Source organism: Amblyomma americanum, chromosome 9 (genome assembly GCF_052857255.1).
Source record: "Amblyomma americanum isolate KBUSLIRL-KWMA chromosome 9, ASM5285725v1, whole genome shotgun sequence".
NCBI classification, from domain to species: domain Eukaryota; kingdom Metazoa; phylum Arthropoda; class Arachnida; order Ixodida; family Ixodidae; genus Amblyomma; species Amblyomma americanum.
In genome coordinates, this window is record NC_135505.1 from 36,581,460 (window position 1) to 36,609,114 (window position 27,655).

Genomic DNA, 27,655 nt, shown 5'->3' on the forward strand with positions numbered 1-27,655 from the left:
ATACGTTTCTAGTGAATTTCCTTCGTGGATGGCGTGTAGTCGCACCGGCATCATGCGGCACCCTGTGAAGAAACAACACGGCGATTGTCTTGCCGATGGTGCGCGTCTAATGAATGCACAGATGTTTAAGAAACGTACCTTGTATTTATGCATTCAGGGTTTTATGACTGGTTTATTGATGAGCTTGTAAGTTAGGGATATTCCAATTAAGCGAGTACTGAAATACGTTTCTAGTGAATTTCCTTCGTGGATGGCGTGTAGTCGCACCGGCATCATGCGGCACCCTGTGAAGAAACAACACGGCGATTGTCTTGCCGATGGTGCGCGTCTAATGAATGCACAGATGTTTAAGAAACGTACCTTGTATTTATGCATTCAGGCGTTTATGACTAGTTTAATGATGAGCTTGTAAGTTAAGGGTATTCCAATTAAGCGAGTACTGAAATACGTTTCTAGTGAATTTCCTTCGTGGATGGCGTGTAGTCGCACCGGCATCATGCGGCACCCTGTGAAGAAACAACACGGCGATTGTCTTGCCGATGGTGCGCGTCTAATGATTGCACAGATGTTTAAGAAATGTACCTTGTATTTATGCATTCAGGAGTTTATGACTAGTTTATTGATGAGCTTGTAAGTTAATGATATTCCAATTAAGCGAGTACTGAAATACGTTTCTGGTGAATTTCCTTCGTGGATGGCGTGTAGTCGCACCGGGATCATGCGGCACCCTGTGAAGAAACAATACGGCGATTGTCTTGCCGATGGTGCGCGTCTAATGAATGCAGAGATGTTTAGGAAACGTACCTGGGATTTATGCATTCGAGCGTTTATGAATAATTTAATGATGAGCTTGTAAGTTAGGGGTATTCCAATTAAGCGAGTACTGAACTACGTTTCTGGTGAATTTCCTTCGTGGATGGCGTGTAGTCGCAGCGGCATCATGCGGCACCCTGTGAAGAAACAACACGGCGATTGTCTTGCTGATGGTGCGCGTCTAATGAATGCACAGATGTATAAGAAACGCACCTTGTATTTATGCATTCCGGCGTTTATGACTAGTTTATTGATGAGCTTGTAAGTTAGGGATATTTTAATTAAGCGAGTACTGAAATACGTTTCTGGTGAATTTCCTTCATGGATGGCGTGTAGTCGTACCGGCATCATGCGGCACCCTATGAAGAAACAACACGGCGATAGTCTTGCCGATGGTGCGCGTCTAATGAATGCAGAGATGTTTAAGAAACGTACCTTGGATTTATGCATTCAGGCGTTTATGACTAGTTTAATGATGAGCTTGTAAGTTAGGGATATTCCAAATAAGCGAGTACTGAAATACGTTTCTAGTGAATTTCCTTCGTGGATGGCGTGTAGTCGCACCGGCATCATGCGGCACCCTGTGAAGAAACAACACGGCGATTGTCTTGCCGATGGTGCGCGTCTAATGAATGCACAGATGTTTAAGAAACGTACCTTGTATTTATGCATTCAGGCGTTTATGACTAGTTTAATGATGAGCTTGTAAGTTAGGGATATTCCAATTAAGCGAGTACTGAAATACGTTTCTAGTGAATTTCCCTCGTGGATGGCGTGCTGTCGTAGCAGCATCATGCGGCACTCTGTGAAGAAACAACACTCAATGTACGGTGATTGTCTTGCCGATGGCGCGCGTCTCATGAATGCGCAGATGTTTAAGAAACGTACCTTGGATTTATGCATTCAGGCACTTATGAATAGTTTAATGATAAGCTTGTAAGTTAAGGATATTCCAATTAAGCTAGTACTGAAATACGTTTCTGGTGAATTTCCTTCGTGGATGGCGTGTAGTCGCACCGGCATCATGCAGCACCCTGTGAAGAAACAACACGGCGATTTTCTTGCCGATGGCGCGAGTCTAATGAATGCACAGATGTCTAACAAACGCACCTGGGATTTATGCATTCACGCGTTTATGAATAATTTATTGATGAGCTTGTAAGTTAAGGATATTCCAATTAAGCGAGTACTGAGATACGTTTCTGGTGAATTTCCTTCGTGGATGGCGTGTAGTCGCACCGGCGTCATGCAGCACCCTGTGAAGAAACAACACGGCGATTGTCTTGCCGATGGCGCGAGTCTAATGAATGCACAGATGTTTAAGAAACGTACCTGGGAATTATGCATTCAAGCGTTTATGAATAATATAATGATGAGCTTGTAAGTTAAGAATATTCCAATTAAGCGAGTACTGAAATACGTTTCTGGTGAATTTCCTTCGTGAATGGCGTGTAGTCGCACCGGCGTCATGCAGCACCCTGTGAAGAAACAACACGGCGATTGTCTTGCCGATGGCGCGAGTCTAATGAATGCACAGATGTTTAAGAAACGTACCTGGGAATTATGCATTCAAGCGTTTATGAATAATTTAATGATGAGCTTGTAAGTTAAGAATATTCCAATTAAGCGAGTACTGAAATACGTTTCTGGTGAATTTCCTTCGTGAATGGCGTGTAGTCGCACAGGCATCATGCGGCACCCTGTGAAGAAACAACACGGCGATTGTCTTGCCGATGGCGCGCGTCTAATGAATGCAGAGATGTTTAAGAAACGTACCTTGGATTTATGCATTCAGGCGTTTATGACTAGTTTAATGATGAGCTTGTAAGTTAGGGATATTTCAATTAAGCGAGTACTGAAATACGTTTCTAGTGAATTTCCTTCGTGGATGGCGTGTAGTCGCACCGGCATCATGCGGCACCCTGTGAAGAAACAACACGGCGATTGTCTTGCCGATGGTGCGCGTCTAATGAATGCACAGATATTTAAGAAACGTACCTTGTATTTATGCATTCAGGGTTTTATGACTGGTTTATTGATGAGCTTGTAAGTTAGGGATATTCCAATTAAGCGAGTACTGAAATACGTTTCTAGTGAATTTCCTTCGTGGATGGCGTGTAGTCGCACCGGCATCATGCGGCACCCTGTGAAGAAACAACACGGCGATTGTCTTGCCGATGGTGCGCGTCTAATGAATGCACAGATGTTTAAGAAACGTACCTTGTATTTATGCATTCAGGCGTTTATGACTAGTTTAATGATGAGCTTGTAAGTTAAGGGTATTCCAATTAAGCGAGTACTGAAATACGTTTCTAGTGAATTTCCTTCGTGGATGGCGTGTAGTCGCACCGGCATCATGCGGCACCCTGTGAAGAAACAACACGGCGATTGTCTTGCCGATGGTGCGCGTCTAATGATTGCACAGATGTTTAAGAAATGTACCTTGTATTTATGCATTCAGGAGTTTATGACTAGTTTATTGATGAGCTTGTAAGTTAATGATATTCCAATTAAGCGAGTACTGAAATACGTTTCTGGTGAATTTCCTTCGTGGATGGCGTGTAGTCGCACCGGGATCATGCGGCACCCTGTGAAGAAACAATACGGCGATTGTCTTGCCGATGGTGCGCGTCTAATGAATGCAGAGATGTTTAGGAAACGTACCTGGGATTTATGCATTCGAGCGTTTATGAATAATTTAATGATGAGCTTGTAAGTTAGGGGTATTCCAATTAAGCGAGTACTGAACTACGTTTCTGGTGAATTTCCTTCCTGGATGGCGTGTAGTCGCAGCGGCATCATGCGGCACCCTGTGAAGAAACAACACGGCGATTGTCTTGCCGATGGTGCGCGTCTAATGAATGCACAGATGTATAAGAAACGTACCTTGTATTTATGCATTCAGGCGTTTATGACTAGTTTAATGATGAGCTTGTAAGTTAGGGATATTCCAATTAAGCGAGTACTGAAATACGTTTCTAGTGAATTTCCCTCGTGGATGGCGTGCTGTCGTAGCAGCATCATGCGGCACTCTGTGAAGAAACAACACTCAATGTACGGTGATTGTCTTGCCGATGGCGCGCGTCTCATGAATGCGCAGATGTTTAAGAAACGTACCTTGGATTTATGCATTCAGGCACTTATGAATAGTTTAATGATAAGCTTGTAAGTTAAGGATATTCCAATTAAGCTAGTACTGAAATACGTTTCTGGTGAATTTCCTTCGTGGATGGCGTGTAGTCGCACCGGCATCATGCAGCACCCTGTGAAGAAACAACACGGCGATTTTCTTGCCGATGGCGCGAGTCTAATGAATGCACAGATGTCTAACAAACGCACCTGGGATTTATGCATTCACGCGTTTATGAATAATTTAATGATGAGCTTGTAAGTTAAGGATATTCCAATTAAGCGAGTACTGAGATACGTTTCTGGTGAATTTCCTTCGTGGATGGCGTGTAGTCGCACCGGCGTCATGCAGCACCCTGTGAAGAAACAACACGGCGATTGTCTTGCCGATGGCGCGAGTCTAATGAATGCACAGATGTTTAAGAAACGTACCTGGGAATTATGCATTCAAGCGTTTATGAATAATATAATGATGAGCTTGTAAGTTAAGAATATTCCAATTAAGCGAGTACTGAAATACGTTTCTGGTGAATTTCCTTCGTGAATGGCGTGTAGTCGCACAGGCATCATGCGGCACCCTGTGAAGAAACAACACGGCGATTGTCTTGCCGATGGCGCGCGTCTAATGACTGCACAGGTGTTTAAGAAACCTACCTGGGATTTATGCATTCAAGCGTTTATGAATAATTTAATGATAAGCTTGTAAGTTAGGGATATTCCAATTAGGCGAGTACTGAAATACGTTTCTGGTGAATTTTCTTCGTGGATGGCGTGTAGTCGCACCGGTATAATGCGACACCCTGTGAAGAAACAACACGGCGATTGTCTTGCCGACGGTGCGCGTCTAATGATTGCAGAGATGTTTAAGAAACGTACCTTGTATTTATGCATTCAGGAGTTTATGACTAGTTTATTGATGAGCTTGTAAGTTAGGGATATTCCAATTAAGCGAGTACTGAAATACGTTTCTAGTGAATTTCCCTCGTGGATGGCGTGCTGTCGTAGCAGCATCATGCGGCACTCTGTGAAGAAACAACACTCAATGTACGGTGATTGTCTTGCCGATGGCGCGCGTCACATGAATGCGCAGATGTTTAAGAAACGTACCTTGGATTTATGCATTCAGGCACTTATGAATAGTTTAATGATAAGCTTGTAAGTTAAGGATATTCCAATTAAGCTAGTACTGAAATACGTTTCTGGTGAATTTCCTTCGTGGATGGCGTGTAGTCGCACCGGCATCATGCAGCACCCTGTGAAGAAACAACACGGCGATTTTCTTGCCGATGGCGCGAGTCTAATGAATGCACAGATGTCTAACAAACGCGCCTGGGATTTATGCATTCACGCGTTTATGAATAATTTAATGATGAGCTTGTAAGTTAAGGATATTCCAATTAAGCGAGTACTGAAATACGTTTCTGGTGAATTTCCTTCGTGGATGGCGTGTAGTCGCACCGGCGTCATGCAGCACCCTGTGAAGAAACAACACGGCGATTGTCTTGCCGATGGCGCGAGTCTAATGAATGCACAGATGTTTAAGAAACGTACCTGGGAATTATGCATTCAAGCGTTTATGAATAATATAATGATGAGCTTGTAAGTTAAGAATATTCCAATTAAGCGAGTACTGAAATACGTTTCTGGTGAATTTCCTTCGTGAATGGCGTGTAGTCGCACAGGCATCATGCGGCACCCTGTGAAGAAACAACACGGCGATTGTCTTGCCGATGGCGCGCGTCTAATGACTGCACAGGTGTTTAAGAAACCTACCTGGGATTTATGCATTCAAGCGTTTATGAATAATTTAATGATAAGCTTGTAAGTTAGGGATATTCCAATTAGGCGAGTACTGAAATACGTTTCTGGTGAATTTTCTTCGTGGATGGCGTGTAGTCGCACCGGTATAATGCGACACCCTGTGAAGAAACAACACGGCGATTGTCTTGCCGACGGTGCGCGTCTAATGATTGCAGAGATGTTTAAGAAACGTACCTTGTATTTATGCATTCAGGAGTTTATGACTAGTTTATTGATGAGCTTGTAAGTTAGGGATATTCCAATTAAGCGAGTACTGAAATACGTTTCTAGTGAATTTCCCTCGTGGATGGCGTGCTGTCGTAGCAGCATCATGCGGCACTCTGTGAAGAAACAACACTCAATGTACGGTGATTGTCTTGCCGATGGCGCGCGTCACATGAATGCGCAGATGTTTAAGAAACGTACCTTGGATTTATGCATTCAGGCACTTATGAATAGTTTAATGATAAGCTTGTAAGTTAAGGATATTCCAATTAAGCTAGTACTGAAATACGTTTCTGGTGAATTTCCTTCGTGGATGGCGTGTAGTCGCACCGGCATCATGCAGCACCCTGTGAAGAAACAACACGGCGATTTTCTTGCCGATGGCGCGAGTCTAATGAATGCACAGATGTCTAACAAACGCGCCTGGGATTTATGCATTCACGCGTTTATGAATAATTTAATGATGAGCTTGTAAGTTAAGGATATTCCAATTAAGCGAGTACTGAAATACGTTTCTGGTGAATTTCCTTCGTGGATGGCGTGTAGTCGCACCGGCGTCATGCAGCACCCTGTGAAGAAACAACACGGCGATTGTCTTGCCGATGGCGCGAGTCTAATGAATGCACAGATGTTTAAGAAACGTACCTGGGAATTATGCATTCAAGCGTTTATGAATAATTTAATGATGAGCTTGTAAGTTAAGAATATTCCAATTAAGCGAGTACTGAAATACGTTTCTGGTGAATTTCCTTCGTGAATGGCGTGTAGTCGCACAGGCATCATGCGGCACCCTGTGAAGAAACAACACGGCGATTGTCTTGCCGATGGCGCGCGTCTAATGAATGCAGAGATGTTTAAGAAACGTACCTTGGATTTATGCATTCAGGCGTTTATGACTAGTTTAATGATGAGCTTGTAAGTTAGGGATATTTCAATTAAGCGAGTACTGAAATACGTTTCTAGTGAATTTCCTTCGTGGATGGCGTGTAGTCGCACCGGCATCATGCGGCACCCTGTGAAGAAACAACACGGCGATTGTCTTGCCGATGGTGCGCGTCTAATGAATGCACAGATGTTTAAGAAACGTACCTTGTATTTATGCATTCAGGGTTTTATGACTGGTTTATTGATGAGCTTGTAAGTTAGGGATATTCCAATTAAGCGAGTACTGAAATACGTTTCTAGTGAATTTCCTTCGTGGATGGCGTGTAGTCGCACCGGCATCATGCGGCACCCTGTGAAGAAACAACACGGCGATTGTCTTGCCGATGGTGCGCGTCTAATGAATGCACAGATGTTTAAGAAACGTACCTTGTATTTATGCATTCAGGCGTTTATGACTAGTTTAATGATGAGCTTGTAAGTTAAGGGTATTCCAATTAAGCGAGTACTGAAATACGTTTCTAGTGAATTTCCTTCGTGGATGGCGTGTAGTCGCACCGGCATCATGCGGCACCCTGTGAAGAAACAACACGGCGATTGTCTTGCCGATGGTGCGCGTCTAATGAATGCACAGATGTTTAAGAAACGTACCTTGTATTTATGCATTCAGGCGTTTATGACTAGTTTAATGATGAGCTTGTAAGTTAAGGGTATTCCAATTAAGCGAGTACTGAAATACGTTTCTAGTGAATTTCCTTCGTGGATGGCGTGTAGTCGCACCGGCATCATGCGGCACCCTGTGAAGAAACAACACGGCGATTGTCTTGCCGATGGTGCGCGTCTAATGATTGCACAGATGTTTAAGAAATGTACCTTGTATTTATGCATTCAGGAGTTTATGACTAGTTTATTGATGAGCTTGTAAGTTAATGATATTCCAATTAAGCGAGTACTGAAATACGTTTCTGGTGAATTTCCTTCGTGGATGGCGTGTAGTCGCACCGGGATCATGCGGCACCCTGTGAAGAAACAATACGGCGATTGTCTTGCCGATGGTGCGCGTCTAATGAATGCAGAGATGTTTAGGAAACGTACCTGGGATTTATGCATTCGAGCGTTTATGAATAATTTAATGATGAGCTTGTAAGTTAGGGGTATTCCAATTAAGCGAGTACTGAACTACGTTTCTGGTGAATTTCCTTCGTGGATGGCGTGTAGTCGCAGCGGCATCATGCGGCACCCTGTGAAGAAACAACACGGCGATTGTCTTGCTGATGGTGCGCGTCTAATGAATGCACAGATGTATAAGAAACGCACCTTGTATTTATGCATTCCGGCGTTTATGACTAGTTTATTGATGAGCTTGTAAGTTAGGGATATTCCAATTAAGCGAGTACTGAAATACGTTTCTGGTGAATTTCCTTCATGGATGGCGTGTAGTCGTACCGGCATCATGCGGCACCCTATGAAGAAACAACACGGCGATAGTCTTGCCGATGGTGCGCGTCTAATGAATGCAGAGATGTTTAAGAAACGTACCTTGGATTTATGCATTCAGGCGTTTATGACTAGTTTAATGATGAGCTTGTAAGTTAGGGATATTCCAAATAAGCGAGTACTGAAATACGTTTCTAGTGAATTTCCTTCGTGGATGGCGTGTAGTCGCACCGGCATCATGCGGCACCCTGTGAAGAAACAACACGGCGATTGTCTTGCCGATGGTGCGCGTCTAATGAATGCACAGATGTTTAAGAAACGTACCTTGTATTTATGCATTCAGGCGTTTATGACTAGTTTAATGATGAGCTTGTAAGTTAGGGATATTCCAATTAAGCGAGTACTGAAATACGTTTCTAGTGAATTTCCCACGTGGATGGCGTGCTGTCGTAGCAGCATCATGCGGCACTCTGTGAAGAAACAACACTCAATGTACGGTGATTGTCTTGCCGATGGCGCGCGTCTCATGAATGCGCAGATGTTTAAGAAACGTACCTTGGATTTATGCATTCAGGCACTTATGAATAGTTTAATGATAAGCTTGTAAGTTAAGGATATTCCAATTAAGCTAGTACTGAAATACGTTTCTGGTGAATTTCCTTCGTGGATGGCGTGTAGTCGCACCGGCATCATGCAGCACCCTGTGAAGAAACAACACGGCGATTTTCTTGCCGATGGCGCGAGTCTAATGAATGCACAGATGTCTAACAAACGCACCTGGGATTTATGCATTCACGCGTTTATGAATAATTTAATGATGAGCTTGTAAGTTAAGGATATTCCAATTAAGCGAGTACTGAGATACGTTTCTGGTGAATTTCCTTCGTGGATGGCGTGTAGTCGCACCGGCGTCATGCAGCACCCTGTGAAGAAACAACACGGCGATTGTCTTGCCGATGGCGCGAGTCTAATGAATGCACAGATGTTTAAGAAACGTACCTGGGAATTATGCATTCAAGCGTTTATGAATAATATAATGATGAGCTTGTAAGTTAAGAATATTCCAATTAAGCGAGTACTGAAATACGTTTCTGGTGAATTTCCTTCGTGAATGGCGTGTAGTCGCACAGGCATCATGCGGCACCCTGTGAAGAAACAACACGGCGATTGTCTTGCCGATGGCGCGCGTCTAATGACTGCACAGGTGTTTAAGAAACGTACCTGGGATTTATGCATTCAAGCGTTTATGAATAATTTAATGATAAGCTTGTAAGTTAGGGATATTCCAATTAGGCGAGTACTGAAATACGTTTCTGGTGAATTTTCTTCGTGGATGGCGTGTAGTCGCACCGGTATAATGCGACACCCTGTGAAGAAACAACACGGCGATTGTCTTGCCGACGGTGCGCGTCTAATGATTGCACAGATGTTTAAGAAACGTACCTTGTATTTATGCATTCAGGAGTTTATGACTAGTTTATTGATGAGCTTGTAAGTTAGGGATATTCCAATTAAGCGAGTACTGTAATACGTTTCTAGTGAATTTCCCTCGTGGATGGCGTGCTGTCGTAGCAGCATCATGCGGCACTCTGTGAAGAAACAACACTCAATGTACGGTGATTGTCTTGCCGATGGCGCGCGTCTCATGAATGCGCAGATGTTTAAGAAACGTACCTTGGATTTATGCATTCAGGCACTTATGAATAGTTTAATGATAAGCTTGTAAGTTAAGGATATTCCAATTAAGCTAGTACTGAAATACGTTTCTGGTGAATTTCCTTCGTGGATGGCGTGTAGTCGCACCGGCATCATGCAGCACCCTGTGAAGAAACAACACGGCGATTTTCTTGCCGATGGCGCGAGTCTAATGAATGCACAGATGTCTAACAAACACGCCTGGGATTTATGCATTCACGCGTTTATGAATAATTTAATGATGAGCTTGTAAGTTAAGGATATTCCAATTAAGCGAGTACTGAAATACGTTTCTGGAGAATTTCCTTCGTGGATGGCGTGTAGTCGCACCGGCATCATGCAGCACCCTGTGAAGAAACAACACGGCGATTTTCTTGCCGATGGCGCGAGTCTAATGAATGCACAGATGTTTAAGAAACGTACCTGGGAATTATGCATTCAAGCGTTTATGAATAATTTAATGATGAGCTTGTAAGTTAAGAATATTCCAATTAAGCGAGTACTGAAATACGTTTCTGGTGAATTTCCTTCGTGAATGGCGTGTAGTCGCACAGGCATCATGCGGCACCCTGTGAAGAAACAACACGGCGATTGTCTTGCCGATGGCGCGCGTCTAATGAATGCAGAGATGTTTAAGAAACGTACCTTGGATTTATGCATTCAGGCGTTTATGACTAGTTTAATGATGAGCTTGTAAGTTAGGGATATTTCAATTAAGCGAGTACTGAAATACGTTTCTAGTGAATTTCCTTCGTGGATGGCGTGTAGTCGCACCGGCATCATGCGGCACCCTGTGAAGAAACAACACGGCGATTGTCTTGCCGATGGTGCGCGTCTAATGAATGCACAGATGTTTAAGAAACGTACCTTGTATTTATGCATTCAGGGTTTTATGACTGGTTTATTGATGAGCTTGTAAGTTAGGGATATTCCAATTAAGCGAGTACTGAAATACGTTTCTAGTGAATTTCCTTCGTGGATGGCGTGTAGTCGCACCGGCATCATGCGGCACCCTGTGAAGAAACAACACGGCGATTGTCTTGCCGATGGTGCGCGTCTAATGGATGCACAGATGTTTAAGAAACGTACCTTGTATTTATGCATTCAGGCGTTTATGACTAGTTTAATGATGAGCTTGTAAGTTAAGGGTATTCCAATTAAGCGAGTACTGAAATACGTTTCTAGTGAATTTCCTTCGTGGATGGCGTGTAGTCGCACCGGCATCATGCGGCACCCTGTGAAGAAACAACACGGCGATTGTCTTGCCGATGGTGCGCGTCTAATGATTGCACAGATGTTTAAGAAATGTACCTTGTATTTATGCATTCAGGAGTTTATGACTAGTTTATTGATGAGCTTGTAAGTTAATGATATTCCAATTAAGCGAGTACTGAAATACGTTTCTGGTGAATTTCCTTCGTGGATGGCGTGTAGTCGCACCGGGATCATGCGGCACCCTGTGAAGAAACAATACGGCGATTGTCTTGCCGATGGTGCGCGTCTAATGAATGCAGAGATGTTTAGGAAACGTACCTGGGATTTATGCATTCGAGCGTTTATGAATAATTTAATGATGAGCTTGTAAGTTAGGGGTATTCCAATTAAGCGAGTACTGAACTACGTTTCTGGTGAATTTCCTTCGTGGATGGCGTGTAGTCGCAGCGGCATCATGCGGCACCCTGTGAAGAAACAACACGGCGATTGTCTTGCTGATGGTGCGCGTCTAATGAATGCACAGATGTATAAGAAACGCACCTTGTATTTATGCATTCCGGCGTTTATGACTAGTTTATTGATGAGCTTGTAAGTTAGGGATATTCCAATTAAGCGAGTACTGAAATACGTTTCTGGTGAATTTCCTTCATGGATGGCGTGTAGTCGTACGGGCATCATGCGGCACCCTATGAAGAAACAACACGGCGATAGTCTTGCCGATGGTGCGCGTCTAATGAATGCAGAGATGTTTAAGAAACGTACCTTGGATTTATGCATTCAGGCGTTTATGACTATTTTAATGATGAGCTTGTAAGTTAGGGATATTCCAAATAAGCGAGTACTGAAATACGTTTCTAGTGAATTTCCTTCGTGGATGGCGTGTAGTCGCACCGGCATCATGCGGCACCCTGTGAAGAAACAACACGGCGATTGTCTTGCCGATGGTGCGCGTCTAATGAATGCACAGATGTTTAAGAAACGTACCTTGTATTTATGCATTCAGGCGTTTATGACTAGTTTAATGATGAGCTTGTAAGTTAGGAATATTCCAATTAAGCGAGTACTGAAATACGTTTCTAGTGAATTTCCCTCGTGGATGGTGTGCTGTCGTAGCAGCATCATGCGGCACTCTGTGAAGAAACAACACTCAATGTACGGTGATTGTCTTGCCGATGGCGCGCGTCTCATGAATGCGCAGATGTTTAAGAAACGTACCTTGGATTTATGCATTCAGGCACTTATGAATAGTTTAATGATAAGCTTGTAAGTTAAGGATATTCCAATTAAGCTAGTACTGAAATACGTTTCTGGTGAATTTCCTTCGTGAATGGCGTGTAGTCGCACCGGCATCATGCAGCACCCTGTGAAGAAACAACACGGCGATTTTCTTGCCGATGGCGCGAGTCTAATGAATGCACAGATGTCTAACAAACGCACCTGGGATTTATGCATTCACGCGTTTATGAATAATTTAATGATGAGCTTGTAAGTTAAGGATATTCCAATTAAGCGAGTACTGAGATACGTTTCTGGTGAATTTCCTTCGTGGATGGCGTGTAGTCGCACCGGCGTCATGCAGCACCCTGTGAAGAAACAACACGGCGATTGTCTTGCCGATGGCGCGAGTCTAATGAATGCACAGATGTTTAAGAAACGTACCTGGGAATTATGCATTCAAGCGTTTATGAATAATATAATGATGAGCTTGTAAGTTAAGAATATTCCAATTAAGCGAGTACTGAAATACGTTTCTGGTGAATTTCCTTCGTGAATGGCGTGTAGTCGCACAGGCATCATGCGGCACCCTGTGAAGAAACAACACGGCGATTGTCTTGCCGATGGCGCGCGTCTAATGACTGCACAGGTGTTTAAGAAACGTACCTGGGATTTATGCATTCAAGCGTTTATGAATAATTTAATGATAAGCTTGTAAGTTAGGGATATTCCAATTAGGCGAGTACTGAAATACGTTTCTGGTGAATTTTCTTCGTGGATGGCGTGTAGTCGCACCGGTATAATGCGACACCCTGTGAAGAAACAACACGGCGATTGTCTTGCCGACGGTGCGCGTCTAATGATTGCACAGATGTTTAAGAAACGTACCTTGTATTTATGCATTCAGGAGTTTATGACTAGTTTATTGATGAGCTTGTAAGTTAGGGATATTCCAATTAGGCGAGTACTGAAATACGTTTCTGGTGAATTTCCTTCGTGGATGGCGTGTAGTCGCACCGGCATCATGCGGCACCCTGTGAAGAAACAATACGGCGATTGTCTTGCCGATGGTGCGCGTCTAATGAATGCAGAGATGTTTAAGAAACGTACCTGGGATTTATGCATTCGAGCGTTTATGAATAATTTAATGATGAGCTTGTAAGTTAGGGGTATTCCCATTAAGCGAGTACTGAACTACGTTTCTGGTGAATTTCCTTCGTGGATGGCGTGTAGTCGCAGCGGCATCATGCGGCACCCTGTGAAGAAACGACACGGCGATTGTCTTCCTGATGGTGCACGTCTAATGAATTCACAGATGTATAAGAAACGTACCTTGTATTTATGCATTCAGGCGTTTATGACTAGTTTATTGATGAGCATGTAAGTTAGGGATATTCCATTTAAGCGAGTACTGAAATACGTTTCTGGTGAATTTCCTTCATGGATGGCGTGTAGTCGCACCGGCATCATGCGGCACCCTGTGAAGAAAGAACACGGCGATTGTCTTGCCGATGGTGCGCGTCTAATGAATGCAGAGATGTTTAAGAAACGTACCTTGGATTTATGCATTCAGGCGTTTATGACTAGTTTAATGATGAGCTTGTAAGTTAGGGATATTTCAATTAAGCGAGTACTGAAATACGTTTCTAGTGAATTTCCTTCGTGGATGGCGTGTAGTCGCACCGGCATCATGCGGCACCCTGTGAAGAAACAACACGGCGATTGTCTTGCCGATGGTGCGCGTCTAATGAATGCACAGATGTTTAAGAAACGTACCTTGTATTTATGCATTCAGGCTTTTATGACTGGTTTATTGATGAGCTTGTAAGTTAGGGATATTCCAATTAGGCGAGTACTGAAATACGTTTCTAGTGAATTTCCTTCGTGGATGGCGTGTAGTCGCACCGGCATCATGCGGCACCCTGTGAAGAAACAACACGGCGATTGTCTTGCCGATGGTGCGCGTCTAATGAATGCACAGATGTTTAAGAAACGTACCTTGTATTTATGCATTCAGGCGTTTATGACTAGTTTAATGATGAGCTTGTAAGTTAGGGATATTCCAATTAGGCGAGTACTGAAATACGTTTCTAGTGAATTTCCTTCGTGGATGGCGTGCTGTCGTAGCAGCATCATGCGGCACTCTGTGAAGAAACAACACTCAATGTACGGTGATTGTCTTGCCGATGGCGCGCGTCTCATGAATGCGCAGATGTTTAAGAAACGTACCTTGGATTTATGCATTCAGGCACTTATGAATAGTTTAATGATAAGCTTGTAAGTTAAGGATATTCCAATTAAGCTAGTACTGAAATACGTTTCTGGTGAATTTCCTTCGTGGATGGCGTGTAGTCGCACCGGCATCATGCAGCACCCTCTGAAGAAACAACACGGCGATTTTCTTGCCGATGGCGCGAGTCTAATGAATGCACAGATGTCTAACAAACGCACCTGGGATTTATGCATTCAGGCGTTTATGAATAATTTATTGATGAGCTTGTAAGTTAAGGATATTCCAATTAAGCGAGTACTGAAATACGTTTCTGGTGAATTTCCTTCCTGAATGGCGTGTAGTCGCACAGGCATCATGCGGCACCCTGTGAAGAAACAACACGGCGATTGTCTTGCCGATGGCGCGCGTCTAATGACTGCACAGGTGTTCAAAAAACGTACCTGGGATTTATGCATTCAAGCGTTTATGAATAATTTAATGATAAGCTTGTAAGTTAGGGTTATTCCAATTAAGCGAGTACTGAAATACGTTTCTGGTGAATTTCCTTCGTGGATGGCGTGTAGTCGCACCGGTATCATGCGGCACCCTGTGAAGAAACAACACGGCGATTGTCTTGCCGATGGTGCGCGTCTAATGATTGCACAGATGTTTAAGAAACGTACCCGGGATTTATGCATTCAAGCGTTTATGAATAATTTAATGATGAGCTTGTATGTTAGGGATATTCCAATTAAGCGAATACTGAAATACGTTTCTGGTGAATTTCCTTCGTGCATGGCGTGCTGTCGTAGCAGCATCATGCGGCACTCTGTGAAGAAACAACACTCAATGTACGGTGATTGTCTTGCCGATGGCACGCGTCTAATGATTGCGCAGATGTTTAAGAAACGTACCTTGGATTTATGCATTCAGGCGTTTATGAATACTTTAATGATCAGCTTGTGAGTTAGGGATATTACAATTAAGCGAGTATTGAAATACGTTTCTGATGAATTTTCTTCGTGCATGGCGTGCTGTCGTAGCACCATCATGCGGCACCCTGTGAAGAAACAACACGGCGATTGTCTTGCCGATGGTGCGCGTCTAATGAATGCACAGATGTTTAAGAAACGTACCTTGTATTTATGCATTCAGGCTTTTATGACTGGTTTATTGATGAGCTTGTAAGTTAGGGATATTCCAATTAAGCGAGTACTGAAATACGTTTCTAGTGAATTTCCTTCGTGGATGGCGTGTAGTCGCACCGGCATCATGCGGCACCCTGTGAAGAAACAACACGGCGATTGTCTTGCCGATGGTGCGCGTCTAATGAATGCACAGATGTTTAAGAAACGTACCTTGTATTTATGCATTCAGGCGTTTATGACTAGTTTAATGATGAGCTTGTAAGTTAGGGATATTCCAATTAGGCGAGTACTGAAATACGTTTCTAGTGAATTTCCTTCGTGGATGGCGTGCTGTCGTAGCAGCATCATGCGGCACTCTGTGAAGAAACAACACTCAATGTACGGTGATTGTCTTGCCGATGGCGCGCGTCTCATGAATGCGCAGATGTTTAAGAAACGTACCTTGGATTTATGCATTCAGGCACTTATGAATAGTTTATTGATAAGCTTGTAAGTTAAGGATATTCCAATTAAGCTAGTACTGAAATACGTTTCTGGTGAATTTCCTTCGTGGATGGCGTGTAGTCGCACCGGCATCATGCAGCACCCTCTGAAGAAACAACACGGCGATTTTCTTGCCGATGGCGCGAGTCTAATGAATGCACAGATGTCTAACAAACGCACCTGGGATTTATGCATTCAGGCGTTTATGAATAATTTAATGATGAGCTTGTAAGTTAAGGATATTCCAATTAAGCGAGTACTGAAATACGTTTCTGGTGAATTTCCTTCCTGAATGGCGTGTAGTCGCACAGGCATCATGCGGCACCCTGTGAAGAAACAACACGGCGATTGTCTTGCCGATGGCGCGCGTCTAATGACTGCACAGGTGTTCAAAAAACGTACCTGGGATTTATGCATTCAAGCGTTTATGAATAATTTAATGATAAGCTTGTAAGTTAGGGTTATTCCAATTAAGCGAGTACTGAAATACGTTTCTGGTGAATTTCCTTCGTGGATGGCGTGTAGTCGCACCGGTATCATGCGGCACCCTGTGAAGAAACAACACGGCGATTGTCTTGCCGATGGTGCGCGTGTAATGTTTGCACAGATGTTTAAGAAACGTACCCGGGATTTATGCATTCAAGCGTTTATGAATAATTTAATGATGAGCTTGTATGTTAGGGATATTCCAATTAAGCGAATACTGAAATACGTTTCTGGTGAATTTCCTTCGTGCATGGCGTGCTGTCGTAGCAGCATCATGCGGCACTCTGTGAAGAAACAACACTCAATGTACGGTGATTGTCTTGCCGATGGCACGCGTCTAATGATTGCGCAGATGTTTAAGAAACGTACCTTGGATTTATGCATTCAGGCGTTTATGAATACTTTAATGATCAGCTTGTGAGTTAGGGATATTACAATTAGGCGAGTATTGAAATACGTTTCTGATGAATTTTCTTCGTGCATGGCGTGCTGTCGTAGCACCATCATGCGGCACTCTGTGAAGAAACAACACTCAATGTACGGTGATTGTCTTGCCGATGGCGCGCGTCTAATGAATGCGCAGATGTTTAAGAAACGTACCTTGGATTTATGCATTCAGGCGTTTATGAATAGTTTAATGATGAGCTTGTAAGTTAAAGATATTCCAATTAAGCTAGTACTGAAATACGTTTCTGATGAATTTCCTTCGTGGATAGCGTGTAGTCGCACCGGCATCATGCAGCACCCTGTGAAGAAACAACACGGCGATTTTCTTGCCGATGGCGCGAGTCTAATGAATGCACAGATGTCTAACAAACGCTCCTGGGATTTATGCATTCAGGCGTTTATGAATAATTTAATGATGAGCTTGTAAGTTAAGGATATTCCAATTAAGCGAGTACTGAAATACGTTTCTGGTGAATTTCCTTCGTGGATGGCGTGTAGTCGCACCGGCGTCATGCAGCACCCTGTGAAGAAACAACACGGCAATTGTCTTGCCGATGGCGCGAGTCTAATGAATGCACAGATGTTTAAGAAACGTACCTGGGAATTATGCATTCAAGCGTTTATGAATAATTTAATGATGAGCTTGTAAGTTAAGAATATTCCAATTAAGCGAGTACTGAAATACGTTTCTGGTGAATTTCCTTCGTGAATGGCGTGTAGTCGCACAGGCATCATGCGGCACCCTGTGAAGAAACAACACGGCGATTGTCTTGCCGATGGCGCGCGTCTAATGAATGCACAGGTGTTTAGGAACGTACCTGGGATTTATGCATTCAAGCGTTTATGAATAATTTAATGATGAGCTTGTAAGTTAGGGATATTCCAATTAGGCGAGTACTGAAATACGTTTCTGGTGAATTTCCTTCATGGATGGCGTGTAGTCGCACCGGCATCATGCGGCACCCTGTGAAGAAAGAACACGGCGATTGTCTTGCCGATGGTGCGCGTCTAATGAATGCAGAGATGTTTAAGAAACGTACCTTGGATTTATGCATTCAGGCGTTTATGACTAGTTTAATGATGAGCTTGTAAGTTAGGGATATTTCAATTAAGCGAGTACTGAAATACGTTTCTAGTGAATTTCCTTCGTGGATGGCGTGTAGTCGCACCGGCATCATGCGGCACCCTGTGAAGAAACAACACGGCGATTGTCTTGCCGATGGTGCGCGTCTAATGAATGCACAGATGTTTAAGAAACGTACCTTGTATTTATGCATTCAGGCTTTTATGACTGGTTTATTGATGAGCTTGTAAGTTAGGGATATTCCAATTAAGCGAGTACTGAAATACGTTTCTAGTGAATTTCCTTCGTGGATGGCGTGTAGTCGCACCGGCATCATGCGGCACCCTGTGAAGAAACAACACGGCGATTGTCTTTCCGATGGTGCGCGTCTAATGAATGCACAGATGTTTAAGAAACGTACCTTGTATTTATGCATTCAGGCGTTTATGACTAGTTTAATGATGAGCTTGTAAGTTAGGGATATTCCAATTAGGCGAGTACTGAAATACGTTTCTAGTGAATTTCCTTCGTGGATGGCGTGCTGTCGTAGCAGCATCATGCGGCACTCTGTGAAGAAACAACACTCAATGTACGGTGATTGTCTTGCCGATGGCGCGCGTCTCATGAATGCGCAGATGTTTAAGAAACGTACCTTGGATTTATGCATTCAGGCACTTATGAATAGTTTAATGATAAGCTTGTAAGTTAAGGATATTCCAATTAAACTAGTACTGAAATACGTTTCTGGTGAATTTCCTTCGTAGATGGCGTGTAGTCGCACCGGCATCATGCAGCACCCTCTGAAGAAACAACACGGCGATTTTCTTGCCGATGGCGCGAGTCTAATGAATGCACAGATGTCTAACAAACGCACCTGGGATTTATGCATTCAGGCGTTTATGAATAATTTAATGATGAGCTTGTAAGTTAAGGATATTCCAATTAAGCGAGTACTGAAATACGTTTCTGGTGAATTTCCTTCCTGAATGGCGTGTAGTCGCACAGGCATCATGCGGCACCCTGTGAAGAAACAACACGGCGATTGTCTTGCCGATGGCGCGCGTCTAATGACTGCACAGGTGTTAAAAAAACGTACCTGGGATTTATGCATTCAAGCGTTTATGAATAATTTAATGATAAGCTTGTAAGTTAGGGTTATTCCAATTAAGCGAGTACTGAAATACGTTTCTGGTGAATTTCCTTCGTGGATGGCGTGTAGTCGCACCGGCATCATGCGGCACCCTGTGAAGAAACAACACGGCGATTGTCTTGCCGATGGTGCGCGTCTAATGATTGCACAGATGTTTAAGAAACGTACCCGGGATTTATGCATTCAAGCGTTTATGAATAATTTATGATGAGCTTGTATGTTAGGGATATTCCAATTAAGCGAATACTGAAATACGTTTCTGGTGAATTTCCTTCGTGCATGGCGTGCTGTCGTAGCAGCATCATGCGGCACTCTGTGAAGAAACAACACTCAATGTACGGTGATTGTCTTGCCGATGGCACGCGTCTAATGATTGCGCAGATGTTTAAGAAACGTACCTTGGATTTATGCATTCAGGCGTTTATGAATACTTTAATGATCAGCTTGTGAGTTAGGGATATTACAATTAAGCGAGTATTGAAATACGTTTCTGATGAATTTTCTTCGTGCATGGCGTGCTGTCGTAGCACCATCATGCGGCACTCTGTGAAGAAACAACACTCAATGTACGGTGATTGTCTTGCCGATGGCGCGCGTCTAATGAATGCGCAGATGTTTAAGAAACGTACCTTGGATTTATGCATTCAGGCGTTTATGAATAGTTTAATGATGAGCTTGTAAGTTAAAGATATTCCAATTAAGCGAGTACTGAAGTACGTTTCTGGTGAATTTCCTCCGTGGATGGCGTGTAGTCGTACCGGCATCATGCGGCACCCTATGAAGAAACAACACGGCGATTGTCTTGCCGATGGCGCGCGTCTAATGAATGCACAGATGTTTAAGAAACGTACCTTGGATTTATGCATTCAGGCACTTATGAATAGTTTAATGATGAGCTTGTAAGTTAAGGATATTCCAATTAAGCTAGTACTGAAATACGTTTCTGATGAATTTCCTTCGTGGATAGCGTGTAGTCGCACCGGCATCATGCAGCACCCTGTGAAGAAACAACACGGCGATTTTCTTGCCGATGGCGCGAGTCTAATGAATGCACAGATGTCTAACAAACGCTCCTGGGATTTATGCATTCAGGCGTTTATGAATAATTTAATGATGAGCTTGTAAGTTAAGGATATTCCAATTAAGCGAGTACTGAAATACGTTTCTGGTGAATTTCCTTCGTGGATGGCGTGTAGTCGCACCGGCGTCATGCAGCACCCTGTGAAGAAACAACACGGCAATTGTCTTGCCGATGGCGCGAGTCTAATGAATGCACAGATGTTTAAGAAACGTACCTGGGAATTATGCATTCAAGCGTTTATGAATAATTTAATGATGAGCTTGTAAGTTAAGAATATTCCAATTAAGCGAGTACTGAAATACGTTTCTGGTGAATTTCCTTCGTGAATGGCGTGTAGTCGCACAGGCATCATGCGGCACCCTGTGAAGAAACAACACGGCGATTGTTTTGCCGATGGCGCGCGTCTAATGAATGCACAGGTGTTTAAGAAACGTACCTGGGATTTATGCATTCAAGCGTTTATGAATAATTTAATGATGAGCTTGTAAGTTAGGGATATTCCAATTAAGCGAGAACTGAAATACGTTTCTAGAGAATTTCCTTCGTGGATGGCGTGTAGTCGCACCGGCATCATGCGGCACCCTGTGAAGAAACAACACGGCGATTGTCTTGCCGATGGTGCGCGTCTAATGATTGCACAGATGTTTAAGAAACGTACCTTGTATTTATGCATTCAGGAGTTAATGACTAGTTTATTGATGAGCTTGTAAGTTAGGGATATTCCAATTAAGCGAGTACTGAAATACGTTTCTGGTGAATTTACTTCGTGGATGGCGTGTAGTCGCACCGGCATCATGCGGCACCCTGTGAAGAAACAATACGGCGATTGTCTTGCCGATGGTGCGCGTCTAATGAATGCAGAGATGTTTAAGAAACGTACTTGGGATTTATGCATTCGAGCGTTTATGAATAATTTAATGATGAGCTTGTAAGTTAGGGGTATTCCAATTAAGCGAGTACTGAACTACGTTTCTGGTGAATTTCCTTCGTGGATGGCGTGTAGTCGCAGCGGCATCATGCGGCACCCTGTGAAGAAACAACACGGCGATTGTCTTGCTGATGGTTCGCGTCTAATGAATGCACAGATGTACAAGAAACGTACCTTGTATTTATGCATTCAGGCGTTTATGACTAGTTTATTGATGAGCTTGTAAGTTAGGGATATTCCAATTAAGCGAGTACTGAAATACGTTTCTGGTGAATTTCCTTCATGGATGGCGTGTAGTCGTACCGGCATCATGCGGCACCCTATGAAGAAACAACACGGCGATTGTCTTGCTGATGGTGCGCGTCTAATGAATGCAGAGATGTTTGGGAAACGTACCTTGGATTTATGCATTCAGGCGTTTATGACTAGTTTAATGATGAACTTGTAAGTTAGGGATATTCCAATTAAGCGAGTACTGAAATACGTTTCTAGTGAATTTCCTTCGTGGATGGCGTGCTGTCGTAGCAGCATCATGCGGCACTCTGTGAAGAAACAACACTCAATGTACGGTGATTGTCTTGCCGATGGCGCGCGTCTCATGAATGGGCAGATGTTTAAGAAACGTACCTTGGATTTATGCATTCAGGCACTTCTGAATAGCTTAATGATGAGCTTGTAAGTTAAGGATATTCCAATTAAGCTAGTACTGAAATACGTTTCTGGTGAATTTCCTTCGTGGATGGCGTGTAGTCGCACCGGCATCATGCAGCACCCTGTGAAGAAACAACACGGCGATTTTCTTGCCGATGGCGCGAGTCTAATGAATGCACAGATGTCTAACAAACGCACCTGGGATTTATGCATTCAGGCGTTTATGAATAATTTAATGATGAGCTTGTAAGTTAAGGATATTCCAATTAAGCGAGTACTGAAATACGTTTGTGGTGAATTTCCTTCGTGAATGGCGTGTAGTCGCACAGGCATCATGCGGCACCCTGTGAAGAAACAACACGGCGATTGTCTTGCCGATGGCGCGCGTCTAATGACTGCACAGGTGTTTAAGAAACGTACCTTGTATTTATGCATTCAGGCGTTTATGACTAGTTTAATGATGAGCTTGTAAGTTAGGGATATTCCAATTAAGCGAGTACTGAAATACGTTTCTAGTGAATTTCCTTCGTGGATGGCGTGTAGTTGCACCGGCATCATGCGGCACCCTGTGAAGAAACAACACGGCGATTGTCTTGCCGATGGTGCGCGTCTAATGATTATACAGATGTTTAAGAAACGTACCCGGGATTTATGCATTCGAGCGTTTATGAATAGTTTAATGATGAGCTTGTATGTTAGGGGTATACCAATTAAGCGAGTGCTGAACTACGTTTCTGGTGAATTTCCTTCGTGGATGGCGTGTAGTCGCAGCGGCATCATGCGGCACCCTGTGAAGAAACAACACGGCGATTGTTTTGCTGATGGTGCGCGTCTAATGATTGCACAGATGTTTAAGAAACGTACCTTGTATTTATGCATTCAGGAGTTTATGACTAGTTTATTGATGAGCTTGTAAGTTAGGGATATTCCAATTAAGCGAGTACTTAAATACGTTTCTGGTGAATTTCCTTCGTGGATGGCGTGTAGTCGCACCGGCATCATGCGGCACCCTGTGAAGAAACAATACGGCGATTGTCTTGCCGATGGTGCGCGTCTAATGAATGCAGAGATGTTTAAGAAACGTACTTGGGATTTATGCATTCGAGCGTTTATGAATAATTTAATGATGAGCTTGTAAGTTAGGGGTATTCCAATTAAGCGAGTACTGAACTACGTTTCTGGTGAATTTCCTTCGTGGATGGCGTGTAGTCGCAGCGGCATCATGCGGCACCCTGTGAAGAAACAACACGGCGATTGTCTTGCTGATGGTTCGCGTCTAATGAATGCACAGATGTACAAGAAACGTACCTTGTATTTATGCATTCAGGCGTTTATGACTAGTTTATTGATGAGCTTGTAAGTTAGGGATATTCCAATTAAGCGAGTACTGAAATACGTTTCTGGTGAATTTCCTTCATGGATGGCGTGTAGTCGTACCGGCATCATGCGGCACCCTATGAAGAAACAACACGGCGATTGTCTTGCTGATGGTGCGCGTCTAATGAATGCAGAGATGTTTGGGAAACGTACCTTGGATTTATGCATTCAGGCGTTTATGACTAGTTTAATGATGAGCTTGTAAGTTAGGGATATTCCAATTAAACGAGTACTGAAATACGTTTCTAGTGAATTTCCTTCGTGGATGGCGTGTAGTCGCACCGGCATCATGCGGCACCCTGTGAAGAAACAACACGGCGATTGTCGTGCCGATGGTGCGCGTCTAATGAATGCACAGATGTTTAAGAAACGTACCTTGTATTTATGCATTCAGGCGTTTATGACTAGTTTAATGATGAGCTTGTAAGTTAGGGATATTCCAATTAAGCGAGTACTGAAATACGTTTCTAGTGAATTTCCTTCGTGGATGGCGTGCTGTCGTAGCAGCATCATGCGGCACTCTGTGAAGAAACAACACTCAATGTACGGTGATTGTCTTGCCGATGGCGCGCGTCTCATGAATGCGCAGATGTTTAAGAAACGTACCTTGGATTTATGCATTCAGGCACTTCTGAATAGCTTAATGATGAGCTTGTAAGTTAAGGATATTCCAATTAAGCTAGTACTGAAATACGTTTCTGGTGAATTTCCTTCGTGGATGGCGTGTAGTCGCACCGGCATCATGCAGCACCCTGTGAAGAAACAACACGGCGATTTTCTTGCCGATGGCGCGAGTCTAATGAATGCACAGATGTCTAACAAACGCACCTGGGATTTATGCATTCAGGCGTTTATGAATAATTTAATGATGAGCTTGTAAGTTAAGGATATTCCAATTAAGCGAGTACTGAAATACGTTTGTGGTGAATTTCCTTCGTGAATGGCGTGTAGTCGCACAGGCATCATGCGGCACCCTGTGAAGAAACAACACGGCGATTGTCTTGCCGATGGCGCGCGTCTAATGACTGCACAGGTGTTTAAGAAACGTACCTTGTATTTATGCATTCAGGCGTTTATGACTAGTTTAATGATGAGCTTGTAAGTTAGGGATATTCCAATTAAGCGAGTACTGAAATACGTTTCTAGTGAATTTCCTTCGTGGATGGCGTGTAGTTGCACCGGCATCATGCGGCACCCTGTGAAGAAACAACACGGCGATTGTCTTGCCGATGGTGCGCGTCTAATGATTATACAGATGTTTAAGAAACGTACCCGGGATTTATGCATTCGAGCGTTTATGAATAGTTTAATGATGAGCTTGTATGTTAGGGGTATACCAATTAAGCGAGTGCTGAACTACGTTTCTGGTGAATTTCCTTCGTGGATGGCGTGTAGTCGCAGCGGCATCATGCGGCACCCTGTGAAGAAACAACACGGCGATTGTTTTGCTGATGGTGCGCGTCTAATGATTGCACAGATGTTTAAGAAACGTACCTTGTATTTATGCATTCAGGAGTTTATGACTAGTTTATTGATGAGCTTGTAAGTTAGGGATATTCCAATTAAGCGAGTACTTAAATACGTTTCTGGTGAATTTCCTTCGTGGATGGCGTGTAGTCGCACCGGCATCATGCGGCACCCTGTGAAGAAACAATACGGCGATTGTCTTGCCGATGGTGCGCGTCTAATGAATGCAGAGATGTTTAAGAAACGTACTTGGGATTTATGCATTCGAGCGTTTATGAATAATTTAATGATGAGCTTGTAAGTTAGGGGTATTCCAATTAAGCGAGTACTGAACTACGTTTCTGGTGAATTTCCTTCGTGGATGGCGTGTAGTCGCAGCGGCATCATGCGGCACCCTGTGAAGAAACAACACGGCGATTGTCTTGCTGATGGTTCGCGTCTAATGAATGCACAGATGTACAAGAAACGTACCTTGTATTTATGCATTCAGGCGTTTATGACTAGTTTATTGATGAGCTTGTAAGTTAGGGATATTCCAATTAAGCGAGTACTGAAATACGTTTCTGGTGAATTTCCTTCATGGATGGCGTGTAGTCGTACCGGCATCATGCGGCACCCTATGAAGAAACAACACGGCGATTGTCTTGCTGATGGTGCGCGTCTAATGAATGCAGAGATGTTTGGGAAACGTACCTTGGATTTATGCATTCAGGCGTTTATGACTAGTTTAATGATGAGCTTGTAAGTTAGGGATATTCCAATTAAACGAGTACTGAAATACGTTTCTAGTGAATTTCCTTCGTGGATGGCGTGTAGTCGCACCGGCATCATGCGGCACCCTGTGAAGAAACAACACGGCGATTGTCGTGCCGATGGTGCGCGTCTAATGAATGCACAGATGTTTAAGAAACGTACCTTGTATTTATGCATTCAGGCGTTTATGACTAGTTTAATGATGAGCTTGTAAGTTAGGGATATTCCAATTAAGCGAGTACTGAAATACGTTTCTAGTGAATTTCCTTCGTGGATGGCGTGCTGTCGTAGCAGCATCATGCGGCACTCTGTGAAGAAACAACACTCAATGTACGGTGATTGTCTTGCCGATGGCGCGCGTCTCATGAATGCGCAGATGTTTAAGAAACGTACCTTGGATTTATGCATTCAGGCACTTCTGAATAGCCTAATGATGAGCTTGTAAGTTAAGGATATTCCAATTAAGCTAGTACTGAAATACGTTTCTGGTGAATTTCCTTCGTGGATGGCGTGTAGTCGCACCGGCATCATGCAGCACCCTGTGAAGAAACAACACGGCGATTTTCTTGCCGATGGCGCGAGTCTAATGAATGCACAGATGTCTAACAAACGCACCTGGGATTTATGCATTCAGGCGTTTATGAATAATTTAATGATGAGCTTGTAAGTTAAGGATATTCCAATTAAGCGAGTACTGAAATACGTTTGTGGTGAATTTCCTTCGTGAATGGCGTGTAGTCGCACAGGCATCATGCGGCACCCTGTGAAGAAACAACACGGCGATTGTCTTGCCGATGGCGCGCGTCTAATGACTGCACAGGTGTTTAAGAAACGTACCTTGTATTTATGCATTCAGGCGTTTATGACTAGTTTAAAGATGAGCTTGTAAGTTAGGGATATTCCAATTAAGCGAGTACTGAAATACGTTTCTAGTGAATTTCCTTCGTGGATGGCGTGTAGTTGCACCGGCATCATGCGGCACCCTGTGAAGAAACAACACGGCGATTGTCTTGCCGATGGTGCGCGTCTAATGATTATACAGATGTTTAAGAAACGTACCCGGGATTTATGCATTCGAGCGTTTATGAATAGTTTAATGATGAGCTTGTATGTTAGGGGTATACCAATTAAGCGAGTACTGAACTACGTTTCTGGTGAATTTCCTTCGTGGATGGCGTGTAGTCGCAGCGGCATCATGCGGCACCCTGTGAAGAAACAACACGGCGATTGTTTTGCTGATGGTGCGCGTCTAATGAATGCACAGATGTATAAGAAACGTACCTTGTATTTATGCATTCAGGAGTTTATGACTAGTTTATTGATGAGCTTGTAAGTTAGGGATATTCCAATTAGGCGAGTACTGAAATACGTTTCTGGTGAATTTCCTTCGTGGAGGGCGTGTAGTCGCACCGGCATCATGCGGCACCCTGTGAAGAAACAATACGGCGATTGTCTTGCCGATGGTGCGCGTCTAATGAATGCAGAGATGTTTAAGAAATGTACCTGGGATTTATGCATTCGAGCGTTTATGAATAATTTAATGATGAGCTTGTAAGTTAGGGGTATTCCAAATAAGCGAGTACTGAACTACGTTTCTGGTGAATTTCCTTCGTGTATGGCGTGTAGTCGCAGCGGCATCATGCGGCACCCTGTGAAGAAACAACACGGCGATTGTCTTGCTGATGGTGCGCGTCTAATGAATGCACAGATGTATAAGAAACGTACCTTGTATTTATGCATTCAGGTGTTTATGACTAGTTTATTGATGAGCTTGCAAGTAAGGGATATTCCATTTAAGCGAGTAATGAAATACGGTTCTAGTGAATTTCCTTCGTGGATGGCGTGTAGTCGCAGCGGCATCATGCGGCACCCTGTGAAGAAACAACACGGCGATTGTGTTGTTGATGGTGCGTGTCTAATGAATGCACAGATGTTTAAGAAACGTACCTTCTATTTATGCATTCAGGCGTTTATGACTAGTTTATTGATGAGCTTCTA